General features: G+C 46.2%; 1 protein-coding gene across 1 annotated transcript in view; it reads left to right on the top strand.

Moving 5' to 3' along the window:
• Nucleotides 1-8,318, top strand: part of LOC144756221 (uncharacterized) — a 187,834-nt gene extending 179,516 nt beyond the window's left edge. Inside the window, exon 7 of the transcript XR_013595101.1 lies at nt 8,079-8,318. The gene's annotated coding sequence lies outside the window, so the exon portion shown is untranslated. The remainder of the gene's footprint in view (nt 1-8,078) is intronic.
• The last annotated feature ends 5,687 nt before the right edge of the window (nt 8,319-14,005 follow it).

The raw sequence follows: 14,005 nt of genomic DNA on the forward strand, positions 1-14,005 counted from the left end.
TGAGGCCGTTTAGCTGGAACCATTTAAAAAACGCCCCAAGGCACTCTCGGATGCTCTCTCCGTCGAACTCAGACCCCTTCCCACAAGTGAAGAGGAGCTGGGTATCGTCAGCGTATGATACGATCTGGGCCCCAAAAGACTCCGCCAGTGTCGCCAGAGGGGTCAGGAAGATGTTAAAAAGAGTAGGGCTCAAAACAGAGCCCTGGGGAACTCCGACCTCCAATGGCGGCACTATCGCAGAGCAGGGCGGGGCCCAGACCGTTTGACAGCAGCCAGCTAAGAAAGATCTAAACCAGCTGAGCACCGTCCCACGCAGACTGATTTCACTGAGTCTGATGAGGAGACCCTCATGGGGGACGGTGTCAAAGGCCACCGACAGGTCGAGCATCACCAGCATGGCCTTGCCTCCTACATCCAATACCTCCTTAATCGCCTCCGTGACTTCCAACAGCGCCGTCTCGGTGCTCATGTTAGTACGGAAGCCGGATTGAGTTCGTGGAAAACAATGTTCAGACGACCTGCAGTGTTCAGCAACAAAAGTAAAGCCCAACGCGTTTCGTAGTTAAGAAACACTTCCTCAGGACCTGCGGGCAAAATGCAGAACAGGGATAACGGCAGTTATAATTGAAGTGTTGCTCCTGCCCCAGTGGGCGTGGCCACAGCAGTGGCTTTATGGTCTTTGAAGTCCCACTGACGGTAATCACAGTATTTGGCCGTATAATACCTGCTATCTGTAACTCCCAAATCCCAAGTGGGTTTGATGTTCACTGTAGCAGCCGATCATGCTTGTGTATGCCACAACCGGCGACGAACCTGTTCCAATGCTGCAGCGCAGGTTGGCGCTGCTGCGGAACTGCACAGCGTGCAGTGGAGCACTCTTCGCGGCTCAGGCGGGGCCGCATTAACATCAAACACAAAGTTGCCTGTTGAAAGGAGGCCCAACACAGGTAGGTACAATTATGCCATCTTTAATAGTTCGTGGAAAACAATGTTCAGACGACCTGCAGTGTTCAGCAACAAAAGTAAAGCCCAACGCGTTTCGTGGTTAAGAACCACTTCCTCAGGGCCTGCGGGCAAAATGCAGAACAGGGATCACGGCAGTTATAATTGAAGTGTTGCTCCCGCCCCAGTGGGCGTGGCCACAGCAGTGGCTTTATGGTCCTTGAAGTCCCAGTGACGGTAATCACGGTATTTGGCCATATAATACCTGCTATATACAACTCCTAAATCCCAAGTGGGTTTGATGTTCACTGTAGCAGTCTGTCATGCTTGTGTATGCCACAACCGGCGACAAACCTGTTCCAATGCTGCAGCGCAGGTTGGCGCTGCTGCGGAACTGCACAGCGTGCAGTAGAGCACTCGTCCCGGCTCAGGCGAGACGCATTAACATCAAACACAAAGTTGCCTGTTGAAAGGAGACCAAAGGCAGGTAGGTATAATCATGCCATCTTTAATAGTTCGTGAAAAACAATGTACAGATGACCTGCAGTGTTCAGCAACAAAAGTAAAGCCCAAAGCGTTTCATGAGTGTCCCTATAAAGACATCACTCATGGAGGGGTTATCCGCTCACACACCTCAGGCAGTGGCAGCCACACGGTATTTCTAGCTTCTTCCTGCAAAGCTCCACACAGCGGTATTTCTCGCTTTTTCCTGCACTTAGCCAAACGCGTTTCAAGCAGTAGCCCTTGATCACTGGCTTGCAGTACATAACAGAAGCAGCAATCTGTATCGAAACCAGCTTTATTTGATTACAAAGTCCCGCCCATGTGGGCGTCAGCAGGCATGCTGGTTATAGTAGTTCATATTCCTGCCAAGACCATAGTTCCATAAAAACCCCAGTGGGTGTTGCTGCCTCAGTTGTCAATGTCAATAAAGTTATTATTCATACAATTTCCATGAATTTTTGGCTCTGTAAGTTGAAGTATAGAGTAAATCGCTGCTTACACAAAAAAGCATCCAAAGGTGAGGCCCCCTCCATTCCATCAGTGCATGTGATTACAGGCACCCGGATCCGCTCGTTTAGGCAGCGGGACATCTTTGCGACCGGACTAGCCGCTAAACAACAAAACCATGAGTGTCCCCATAAAGGCATCACTCATGGAGGGGTTATCTGCTCACACACATCAGGCAGTGACAGTCACACGGTATTTCTAACTTCTTCCTGCAAAGCGCCACACAGCGGTATTTCTCGCTTTTTCCTGCACTGCGCCAAACGCGTTTCAAGCCGTAGCCCTTGATCACTGGCTTGCAATAAATAACAGAAGCAGCAATCTGTATCGGAACCAGCTTTATTTGATTACACAGTCCCGCCCATGTGGGCATCAGCAGGCATGCTGGTTATAGTAGTTCATATTCCTGCCAAGACCATAGTTCCATAAAAACCCCAGTGGGTGTTGCTGCCTCAGTTGTCCATGTCAATAAAGTTATTATTCATACAATTTCCATGAATTTTTGGCTCTGTAAGTTGAAGTATAGAGTAAATCGCTGCTTGCACACCAATAGCATCCAAAGGTGAGGCCCCCTCCATTCCATCAATGCTTGTGATTACAGGCACTCGGATCCGCTCGTTTAGGCAGCAGGACATCTTTGCGACCGGACTAGCTGCTAAACAACAAAATCATGAGTGTCCCCATAAAGACATCACTCATGGAGGGGTTATCCGCTCACACACCTCAGGCAGTGGCAGCCACACAGTATTTCTAGCTTCTTCCTGCAAAGCGCCACACAGCGGTATTTCTCGCTTTTTTTTCTGCACTGCGCCATACACGTTTCAAGCCGTAGCTCTTGATCACTGTCTTGCAGTAAATAACAGAAGCAGCAATCTGTATCGGAACCAGCTTTATTTGCAGTCCGTCAGCAGGCATGCTGGTTATAGTAGTTCATATTCCTGCCAAGACCAAAGTTGCACTTGCATGTCTATTTTTCAGCCACTGATGAAGAGCGCACAAATGCTTGAAACGAGTATGGCTGTGTTATGGGAGGCATGGAAGAACGCTGCCGGTGATGCTACCGGTAATGGTGTGCGTTAACCCCTTCTGGTTGAGACATCCTCATTGAAGGACCCCTCTGGCTTTGTTTGTTATGCGGCTGGTCCAGCCGCAAGGATGTCCCGCTGCTTCAAACACGGATCCTAGGTGCACGCAACCGCGGCACCATTGTGGACGGAAGAGGGCCTCATTGCCGGCTTGGAATATGGCACCACAGCAGCTTTCCTTTTCAGAGACTCCTACCCACTGGGGGACATTATTTTTACATTTTTCCACTTGGTTTAACTGTTAGTCTGCATACTGCACCCACTGGGGTTTCAACGAGAATCCAGAGTCCTAGCGAACATTTTACTGGACTACTGTGACCAGGATGCTTTGCGCCTATTGAGGCGGTACTTTTCATAATAAATACCCAGGATTCCAAAGTTGCAGTTGCATGCCTATTTTTCAGCCACTGATGAAGAGCGCACAAATGCTTGAAACGCTTATGGATGTGTTATGGGAGGCATGAAAGAACGCTGCCGGTGATGCTACCGGTAATGGTGTGCATTAACCCCTTCTGGTTGAGACATCCTAATTGAAGGACCCCTCTGGCTTTGTTTGTTATGCGGCTGGTCCAGCCGCGAGGATGTCCCGCTGCTTCAAACAAGGATCCTAGGTGCACGCAACCGAGGCACCATTGTGGACGGAAGAGGGCCTCATTGCCGGCTTGGAATATGGCACCACAACAGCTTTCCCTTTCAGAGACTCCTACCCTCTGGGGGACATTATTTTTACATTTTTCCACTTGGTTTAACTGTTAGTCTGCATACTGCACCCACTGGGGTTTCAACGAGAATCCAGAGTCCTAGCGAACATTTTACTGGACTACTGTGAACAGGATGCTTTGCGCCTATTGAGGCGGGACTTTTCATAATAAATACCCATGATTCCAAAGTTGCAGTTGCATGTCTATGTTTCTGCCACTGATGAAGAGCGCACAAATGCTTGAAACGCGGATGGCTGTGTTATGGGAGGCATGAAAGAACGCTGCCGGTGATGCTACCGGTAATGGTTTGCAGTAACCCCTTCTGGTTGAGACATCCTCATTGAAGGACCCCTCTGGCTATATATATATATATATATATATATATATATATCACAAACTGGTTTCTCCTTCCACCTCCACCAAAGCCTCGGCGGCGAAGAAAGAGACACGAACCGCTTCTGTTCTCAGGCAAGATGTTTTATTTTAACCTAGCAGCAGTCAACAGATGACGCGTTTCGGGCTCAGGTGCCCTTGTTCACATCATATATTATATATATATATTTTTTGTTTCATTGTGTATGTATATTGTTGTGTGTTTTTTCATTAATATACTTTTGGAGTGATTTTTGGGTCAGAATCTGGTCGCATGGCTTGCATGTGTGTCAAATTAATTGAACATTGGTCCTTGTAGAATTATATATTAATGTTAGGGTAATTAATTGTGCACTACACCGAAAATAAATTGGTTATTCATCCCCCCATACTTCTTTTATCATTTATCAATCTGGGTGGCAGATTGGCGCAAGGCACAGCTGGTATTCGGGAGGGGGCGGGAGTAAAGACAACACAGAAAACAGGAGCAGGGGGAGAAGTAAAGACAATACGAACAACGGAAAGGGGTGGGAGTAAACACAAAAAGAGAACGGGAGGAAGAGGGAGTAAAGACAGATCCCTCACAGATAGCTCTGTGAGGGATGAACCCTCCTGCAATAACTTCTCACTGGCAGATGACGACGTCACAGGTGGCATGAGGCAAGAAACGTCTAAAGCGTTGCAGTACTCACTCTAGAGTACAAGTCTAGAAACACCACACCTCTATCCTAAAGCAGTGATAAAAACTGGCATTTCACTTTACACTGGCGCGACAGTTCACCATCAATATTACCAATCAGTAATATTATCGCCTTCCAATATGTAGGGATCACATTTTGCAACAAGGAAACACTCTTGGAAAAAGCATTCACAAGGGATGCTACCATTCAGCAAAAACTAACGGCAGATTCAGCATGGTCCACAAAAATCAGGACAAAATCCTGCTAGTTCTTTCTTCCACCTCACTTTACCGTAATACTTACTCCAGACTGGGAGAAGGAGGGAAACCATTAAAGCACAATTTAATGCCGCTGCGCACATATGCCACGCGAGATTAGGGAGGAGGACCGGGGGGGGGAGAGAAGCAGGAGTGGGAGCGCAAAAGGACATTTCACAGATCAGGGAACACTAAGCAGTAAAACAAAAATAACAAGACGTGCAGACGCCAATTTTGAATATGTTAATTTATAAAGTGGAGGTCTCAGAACACGCTCACTCTGGGACAATTGACATAAATGACATCAATAACCGCCTATCCCACCCCGCTACAATGCTTAAGTTTAAAACTGAGCGTGGCGCCGCTTTACGGACACCGCGCTCGGTTTCTTTATATACTTCTTAACTTTAACACTGAGCGCAGTATCCTTGAAGATGGTGCTGCGCTCAGTGCTAAAGTTAAGAAATATATCAATAAACCGAGCACAATGTCCGTGAAGCGGCGCCAAGCTCAGTTGTAAAGTAAAAAAAAAAAAAAAACACAAACCCTGAATCCCTGAAGTGGACGCTGCGAATATGTAACAAAAATTGCGCTTGTGCAATTGGAGCTGCCCGCGATAACAAACACATGCAATGGCTTAAAAAAAAAGTGCAGCAAGTTAATATTAAGCCTACTGTGTCACGCCGCCGGTAAGAGATCCAATCCCGCTGGGCGAGGCCAAAAGGGGACAGGGTGGCAACCAGGAGGAATTGAAATGCCTCCGGTGCAATCATTGCGCTGCCTTTTGCATAATTTGTGATGCCATGCCACGTGCACAAATGAAAACTGCAGGCAGAGCTGGGACATTGCTTCGGAATCCGTATTGATTCCAAGAAGCCCTCGCATGGTGAGGGCAGCGCATGCGCTGCTTTCTCCAGGCCGAGACCTAAAAAGGGTGGCTTGACATTCTAAAGCAACACCAGACAATCTGGGTTGACCAATGTTTAACAGATACATTTACTGCCCCTCTTAACCATGGGAAGAGCCTACAGTAATTCAAGTGTCACCTTTAGTCAAGATGAGGCTTTGTAGCTAGGAGGTATGCAGTCATTTCCACTGCAGTCATAGCCACTGTCGTAATACCTGTTATGGTACTGTTACAGTACCTTAATGGATATTAGGACAGTGGGGGGGTGGGGCAGACGCAGATGGGCCTGTCCTTGGCCAGGAGTTCTCGCATTGCTTTATAGCGCTCTGGCGTTGGCCTCCCCTCCCCTTAGTCTCAAAAACAATGTATTACATCCCGCATGACCACCAGGGTAGGGAGCAAATGAAAGGGATGGACCTACAGCCGGGAGGCAGAGTCCACATCAGTGCAGTTCCTGGGTCAGCGCAGCTCACTACCCGGGCAGCCTAGGTCTCCAGACCGCGACCATCCAGCCCTCTACAAGGCCCAATCTGGCCACCGTCGATAATGCTCCCCTCAGACAGCTGAGTGGCCCGGGAATTGTATTGGGCCCCACCTTACAGGCACGCCGCGACCACTATTGCGAGTTCAGCAGGGGGTGCAGGCCGCCAAAAGGGTTCACATGAGAGGCGAGGGGACAACACACTCCGCCCGGCCAACCCACCAGCAGGAGGAGTCCGTGCGCTCACTATGCTGCCTGAGAGCTGCCGTCAGTGCTTAGAAGTACACTGTGGCCTCTGCATACACTATGGACTAATTACAAAGTACCAACAGAAGTACACTTTGGCCTCTTTATCTGACACGGAGGAGTTGCACAGTAACAACTACGCACATTGTTGGCGCGACAGGGATTTAATTGGCAGCCTCAGCTCTTGCAATTTAGGTAATTGCAATTTGTGATTCCCTAAATGCATTCGCAATTTAAGTTTTGCGATGACTTAAATTGCAAATTTGAATTTGGGTTGATGCATCCCAAATGCGAATATGCCCCTTTGCGACCAGTATTTAGAATGATGCAGGTCCCGCTAGATGTGTTGGGATGTGTTCCATTTCCCGGTTACTAGTGAGGAAGGGCGGCAAAAATATGCAGCTGGTAAGGTGGAAAGAAGAGTCAACTGGAGGAAGGCTCCATTTGACAGAATGGAAATGTCCTCCTCAAACACCCTGAGGCTCTGAAGTGGAATAAGGTGACATAAATGTAGGTTGTAGATGACACAGCCCCAGCATACTGAGTAGGGGATGAAAAGGGAAATATAAAACACATGAGGATGATGTAACCCTAGCCAACTGAGAAGATGATCAAAAGGAAAATACACCAAACATTCAAATGATGGAACCCCATCTAAATGAATGGGGGAAGAAAGGGAACTATGCCTCTCATGTAGATGATGGGACCTCAGCTGATTGAGCAGTGGAAGAAAGGACAATACACCACACATGTGGATGGAACCCCCGCTAACCAAGAAGAGGAAGGAAGATAAATGCACCACAGATGCAGCAGATAGAACCCCCGCTAACTGAGCTAGGGAAGGAGTGCATATACACCACAAATATGGATGGTGGAACTCCCCATCTAACCGCGAAGAGGAAATAAGGCAAATACACCACACATGCAGGTGATAGAACCCCTGGTAATTGAGCGAGAGAAGAAATGGAAATACACCACACACTAAGCGGAGGAAGAAAAGGAAATACACCACACATGCAGCTGATAAAACCCCGTTAACTGAGCAAGGGAAGAAATGCAACTACACCACACATAAATGATGAAAACCCCAGCTAACTCCATCCTTTCTTTTATGTTTAGTTTTTTTCTGTTATTTACAATTCTTTTTTAAGAGGTCAGAGCTTTCTAAAGCAATCTCTTCATCCATTGTCTTATGTGCTGTGATTGGTTTAATCTGAAGGCGATTACAGATATAAAGCCATTTGTAGGACCTATGAGGCTAGCACGTGCCTAACAAAATGTATTATTGCTAATGGTGCCAGTTTAGGGTGAATATATGTGTTGAAAAATAACTTTTAAATTTGCTTGTTTGTGGACATCAACCAATGGACTTCTTTTTGTCTCTTTCTCTCAAAATTAGGACAGTGTCTCAATGTACTGCCTGACAAGGAAAATACAACCCCCAGAGAGGCATTCGCCTCCCAGGGGTGATTCACAAAAGAACAGCAGAGGAAGATGTTCAGAGGGTGCAAATCTACTATTGGTTTGTACCAGCCATCTTCTTTAGCACCAGGAAACAATGAGGAATACCCCACCTTTCTCTACCTCCTCGGCCCCCTCTGCAGACCCTTTGTCCAAAGGTGATTAAACTTCCTGCATGATCCACTAAACAATCTGCATCTTCCACTGATTTGATGTGATGGTCCAGCAGCTGCATAAGAAACCTAGTTTGCTTGGTGGTTGCACCGCGTCTGCTACCACTGTTGTCTTGAGGTGCAAAGCGAGATACGGAGTGCAGATGCATTATGCGTGAATGTGAAACTTGCAGTCGAGGTGATGCGTCGATTTTCTTCAGGCAGTGCTGGCAATGTAATCCGTTTTGCTGGGGCGACTTTTTTCGCCCCATACCAAAGGCACTGCTTAAGTGAGAGCTTCTTGCTCTTCTTGTTTCAATCCTCATTTTACTCGAATTTCTCAATATGTAAACTACCACTTTCTCAATCTTTTCATTTTAATCCACTTGCTTCCACACGCTCAAGATTATGCCATTTTTCAAAGTTTCTCATGTTTTTGCTGTGCCCATCCAGACCTCGATTCAAAAACACGTACTGACGCATATATTAATCCAGAAGCAGTGTTTATTAAAAACCCAATGCATTTCGGGCCTCTGGGGCCCTTCGTCAGGGGTCACTACAAGAAACAATAAAACATGTATTTGTAATTACATTTCATCAGTATGTGTATATCATCTGTTACAACATTTAATCAACAGCATAACCCGCTCCCCTTATCCCTGGTGTCAACGTTTATGTGCTAAAATATCTGACATTTAACTTCATGTGTAATTCATCTTTCCCCTTGTGTATACAAGCAGAAAACCTCTGGCGCCTATTATTTTAAACAACAACCCTTTCGTAATAAGCGTTACAATTACATTTGACCATGCACCCCTTAGCTTGCTTCCAAAATTCCTTCCACAGCAAACCCCTCTGTTCGCAAAACAACACGTTCGTTTTACCCATCTTTCACCGACTGAACTCATGCAATGAATCATGAACTAAACGCAGTGTGTCTCCTTACCACCATTAATGATTAGAACCTCTCTCTGTTTTCCTAGCGCGACAAAGCCCATGTGCACGTTTTTGTTCCTTTGTAATCACTAACTTGCATCCTTTAGTTAACCCCCAGTCATAGCATTATATACTTCACATACCTGCTTTTGAAACTGTCCATGCTCGTCTTTCTGTAACAAAGGAGTGTTTCCTGTTCGTTACCACTCGCCAATTTAAACCCAACACAAGGCCCCTCCCGCTTAGCTGTGATACTAATTGGCCACCTGGTTTCCTCACTTGTTTAATGAGCTCTTCCCGCGATCACTAAATACTACTAAGCCCACAATGCAGCGCAAATACTAAAACCACACCACTGTGTAAATGTAACAGAACTTTTATGTGTAATCCAAATCAATCACAAGTCTTGGCATTTAAAGCCATTCCCGATGTCTCTCATATAATCCGACCACTTAGTGCTTGTGAAGTGCCGATCATAAAAACATTGCTGTTCTGTACTTGATGTTCCGTTGAGCGTGCGAGACATTTAACAATTACTGTTTCAACAATATGTTCATTTTTTAGCTGGAGCGGGTGCAGACCCAGTTTGGGCAAATATCAGTAAAGTACTTTGTGAAGGTAGGGAATGCACTCCATACTAAAGTATGGAGTGCATTCCCTACCTTCACAAAGTGCTGGCAATGTGCCTGTTCGGAATTTGATGCGCTGAACCTAGAGGTGTTGGTTCCATAGATGATGCACCGGGTTTCTTCAAGCAGTCGAGGAGATTAGTCGACTTTCCCACACAGCAACAATGCGCTGGTTCTTTGTGGCTTTTAAGAGAATGCACAAAGTCAAGCTGGTACTTACCCCACAAGTGTACTGGAGACAGGCTGTAGGCACACAGAGCTTTAATAGCAGAGAAATGTCCCCTTTCTAAAAGTTTGAAAAAGAAGGGGGAGTTCGGCCCACGGGACAGAGAATAGGCAGGGCCGTTAATATATATACAACTGGGGATAAGCCTATATCTCTCAATGTTGGAAAGCTTAAATAGTTTGAGCTTTTAAGACAGACACTTACAACATGTGTTTATCCTGGTTCATTTATTCAAACCTCTTCACTTGATTTCTTAGATTAAGTTTTCGCATTTTCATCAGACGGAAGAATGAAAACAATGTCTTTCAGTTTTCATATCACAAAAAACATATCATAAACATTTACACGAATGAAAAAATAGATAAATCATATTTTACAAACAACCTCACATGACATTTTAAATTGACAATTTCTATAACAAACAGTTTATGAAAGACAAATATACTACAATGAATCAACTACTTTCTGTCTTATTGCCCTATTCCTAAATGCCCACAGAATGTTTTCTTAATTTATCAAATCCATTGGACAGCATAAAGGGTATTTATCCCTTGGTTTTTTAATGGATTGAAACCATATACCGAAGCGCTTCTAGATCTAAAAAAGAAGTTGTAGAATAAAAACAATTTTTAGTGCCTTCTCCCTTCCTATCAAATTATCAAATACACTTTATTTTATGTACCTCCTAATTTATAGTACCGGAAACAGTGTGGTGAAAACTTTTTTTCACTGATCTGAACGTCGGATCAGGATAATCCGCACAAAAGGAGCGCGGCTTGGAAAAAGGTTATTTCACTCGCTTTTCTAAATTTGAAATAGCACTTTTCTGTTTGTTTGGCTGTGTCAATTGGGGGGAAAGTTTTTATTTTGAACTGTGGCATTTTAGAATTATTTAAAAAATAAATTGTAGGAATGCTCTCATCGATGACACGATCTGAAATTTTAAATTGAATGCACTAGACCCACGCTCCTTGGACTGCACTCGTGGGAGATAACTGAGGGCTGGCGGCCATCATGCACGTCACCCACCTTGTTCGCGGTCAGCATTCCAGTTGTTCACACTGCACGCCGGCTTTAGGCAAACCCTATTTAACGGGGTCAGTCCGGCCGTGCGGTGCTTGGAAAAAGGTTATTTCGCTCGCTTTTCTAAATTTGAAATAGCCCTTTTCTGTTTGTTTGGCTGTGTCAATTGGGGGGAAAGTTTGTATTTTGAACTGTGGCATTTTAGAATTATTTTAAAAATAAATTGTAGGAATGCTCTCATCGCTGACACGATCTGAAATTTTAAATTGAATGCACTAGACCCACGCTCCTTGGGCTGCACTCGTGGGAGATTACTGAGGGCTAGTGACCATCTTGGACGTGACCCGCATTGTTCGCGGTCAGCGTTCCAGTTGTTACGCTGCACGCTGGCTTTAGGCAAACCCTATTTAACGGGGTCAGTCTGGCCATGCAGAGTTGTTCACGCTGTACGCTGGCTTTAGCCACACTCTATTCAAATGCCTTCTGCTCAGACGCGCAGCCGGCGCACCGGTGGCGCGCCAATGGTGCGCCGAAGACAAGCCCGTCTGCGCCCGTCAGCGCCAAGTCAGCGCTCAGGGTGAGCTCAAGGCGAATGAGGGAGCAGTAATGTCATTCACCTATCGAGTGAGCTATTGAAAACCCTCAGACCTTTCCATGCCCGTCTCATAGTGGTATGTCGGCAGTGCCTACAAGGCATTATGTTTGTGTGGACTGTGGGTTCATCTTTTCGCCGGAGCATACGTTGATTGATATGTCTAGTGACGTGCTTAGTCCTGCGAATAATAGCGCTTGCCTCTTCAATGCCAGATCAGTGAAGAAGCACTATGTAGATGTGGCTGATCTGATTACTGACAATGGCTTAGATCTATTGTTTATTACAGAGACCTGGCTTGATGCCTTTTCCAATAACATTGTGGCCTTGGCTACACCTGTTGGATTTTAAAGTCCACTGGGTGTATCGCCCCGTAGGTAGAGGTGGTGGGCTGGCTATTTGGTATAGGGAATACCGGACCATTCACAGTGATATAGCCACCCTTTGGGGTGACTGTGAGGTTCTGGACTTTAGCCTACATCTTTCTGCACATTTTACGCTGGGAGAGTCTCTGATTTATCGGCCACCTGTGGCAGCAGGGGGCTTTTTGGATACGTGTGGGGAGGCACTGGCCATATTGAGATGACCGATTCTATAGCTCTTCTGGACTCCCTTCACTTGGATAACCTTTCACTAAGTGTTTTGTTCCCACCCATCAAGGAGGGCACACTCTGGACATCATCTGCTCAAACTTTCCTATATCGGTGGTGAGGCCGAGGCCAGTCGCTTGGTAAGATCATTTTTCCCTATTTTTTTCATGGGATATGAAGCACTATTCTCGATCGGGCAACCGCCACCGCCCCCCATCTACTAGGAAGATGGACCCAGTCAGCTCAGTGGCCTCCTGACAGCCTCCCGGCCCTCCCTATTGGGGGACCTGGAGTATAATCTGGCTCAGTTTGATGACTGGATCTCAAAGTCGGTTGCTACTTTGTCGTCACCATGTCTACCTAAGCTGAGGAGAGAGTCTCCCTCTAAGCCTTGGTTCACACCTAAACTAAGAAATTTGAAACATGCATGCAAAATATTGGAAAGAGCATGGCGCTCCAGTGGCTATTGCTCTATTGATGAACACAATCTTAGAGCTAAACAAAAACTCTAATATGCGGCTATTGGAGTGGCCAAAGGCCAGTATTACTCTGCCCGCATTAAGCGTGCTAATTACAACTCTAAAGAAATCTTTTCAATTGTGCAGAATTTCTTGGCCCCCAGTGCCCTAGCGGTGGCCACACCTGTCTCAGAGACTTGGTGCAACACTTTAGGGAAATTCTTCAGAGACAATTTAATTAGTATCCAAGAGACATTTTCGTCTTCTAGTAGGAAGCCCACAGGTGCTGTACTGGCGTGGCCAATGGTAGAATCTGCCCCCACTTTTTCTGCATTTAGGTCGGTCGATTTTTCCAGCTCTCTTAGAATCCTTAAAGACCTTAAGTCGGGTTCACCTAATGACCCATGTGCAGCCAGGCTTTTGTCTGAAGTGGCATACACTATTAATCTAGAAGTGAATTTTTTGGTTCATACATCACTTCATGAGGCTCACGTTCCAATGCTATGGAAACAGGCGCTGATTCTTCCTCTACTCAAGGAGCCGTCACTTGACCCTCTGTTACCTGAGAATTACCGCCCCATCTCGCTTTTGCCAAGTTTGGCGAAGGTATGCGAGAAGGTGGTTACGTCTCAACTTACCAACTATGTTGAGGCCTCGGGTCTGCTTCATCCTGCACAATCTGGCTTCCGTGCTCCGTATAGCACTGAGTCAGCACTGCTAGCGGTGACGGAGGCAAATCGGGAGTGTTTGGATGCCGGTGGGAGAGCAGCCTTGGTTATGCTTGATCTCTCGGCGGCATTTGACACTGTGCCTACCTCCCTGCTCCTCGACCGTTTATTGGAAATAGGCATTTCTGGCCCAGCTCTGCAATGGATCAGGTCCTTCCTGGAAGGATGGTCTTAGCAGGTTTGGCTTCCTCCATGTGCCTCTGTGCCTATGCAGGTGACTACTGGTGTGCCACAGGGGTCATCACTTAGCCCCCTGCTTTTTAACATCTATGTGACTCCGCTGGTTTACCTTGCGGAGTCATTGGGGGCTAAAGTGATGGCCTATGCTGACGATACCCAGTTGCTGTTTTCTTGGAGCAGGGAGGATGATTCGGTTCTGGCAGCCCAAAACTGCCTGTCGTCAGTTGTTCACTGGCTGGCAAATGCTCAGCTGAAATGAAATGAAGGAATGTCTGAAGTGCTGCTGTATGGTTCCTTTTCGGCGGATTTCAGAGAGAAGCTCTGGTTTCCTGGTTTTTCATGTCCTATTGC

This window comes from Lissotriton helveticus, chromosome 5_1, assembly GCF_964261635.1.
Source record: "Lissotriton helveticus chromosome 5_1, aLisHel1.1, whole genome shotgun sequence".
Lineage (NCBI taxonomy): Eukaryota > Metazoa > Chordata > Amphibia > Caudata > Salamandridae > Lissotriton > Lissotriton helveticus.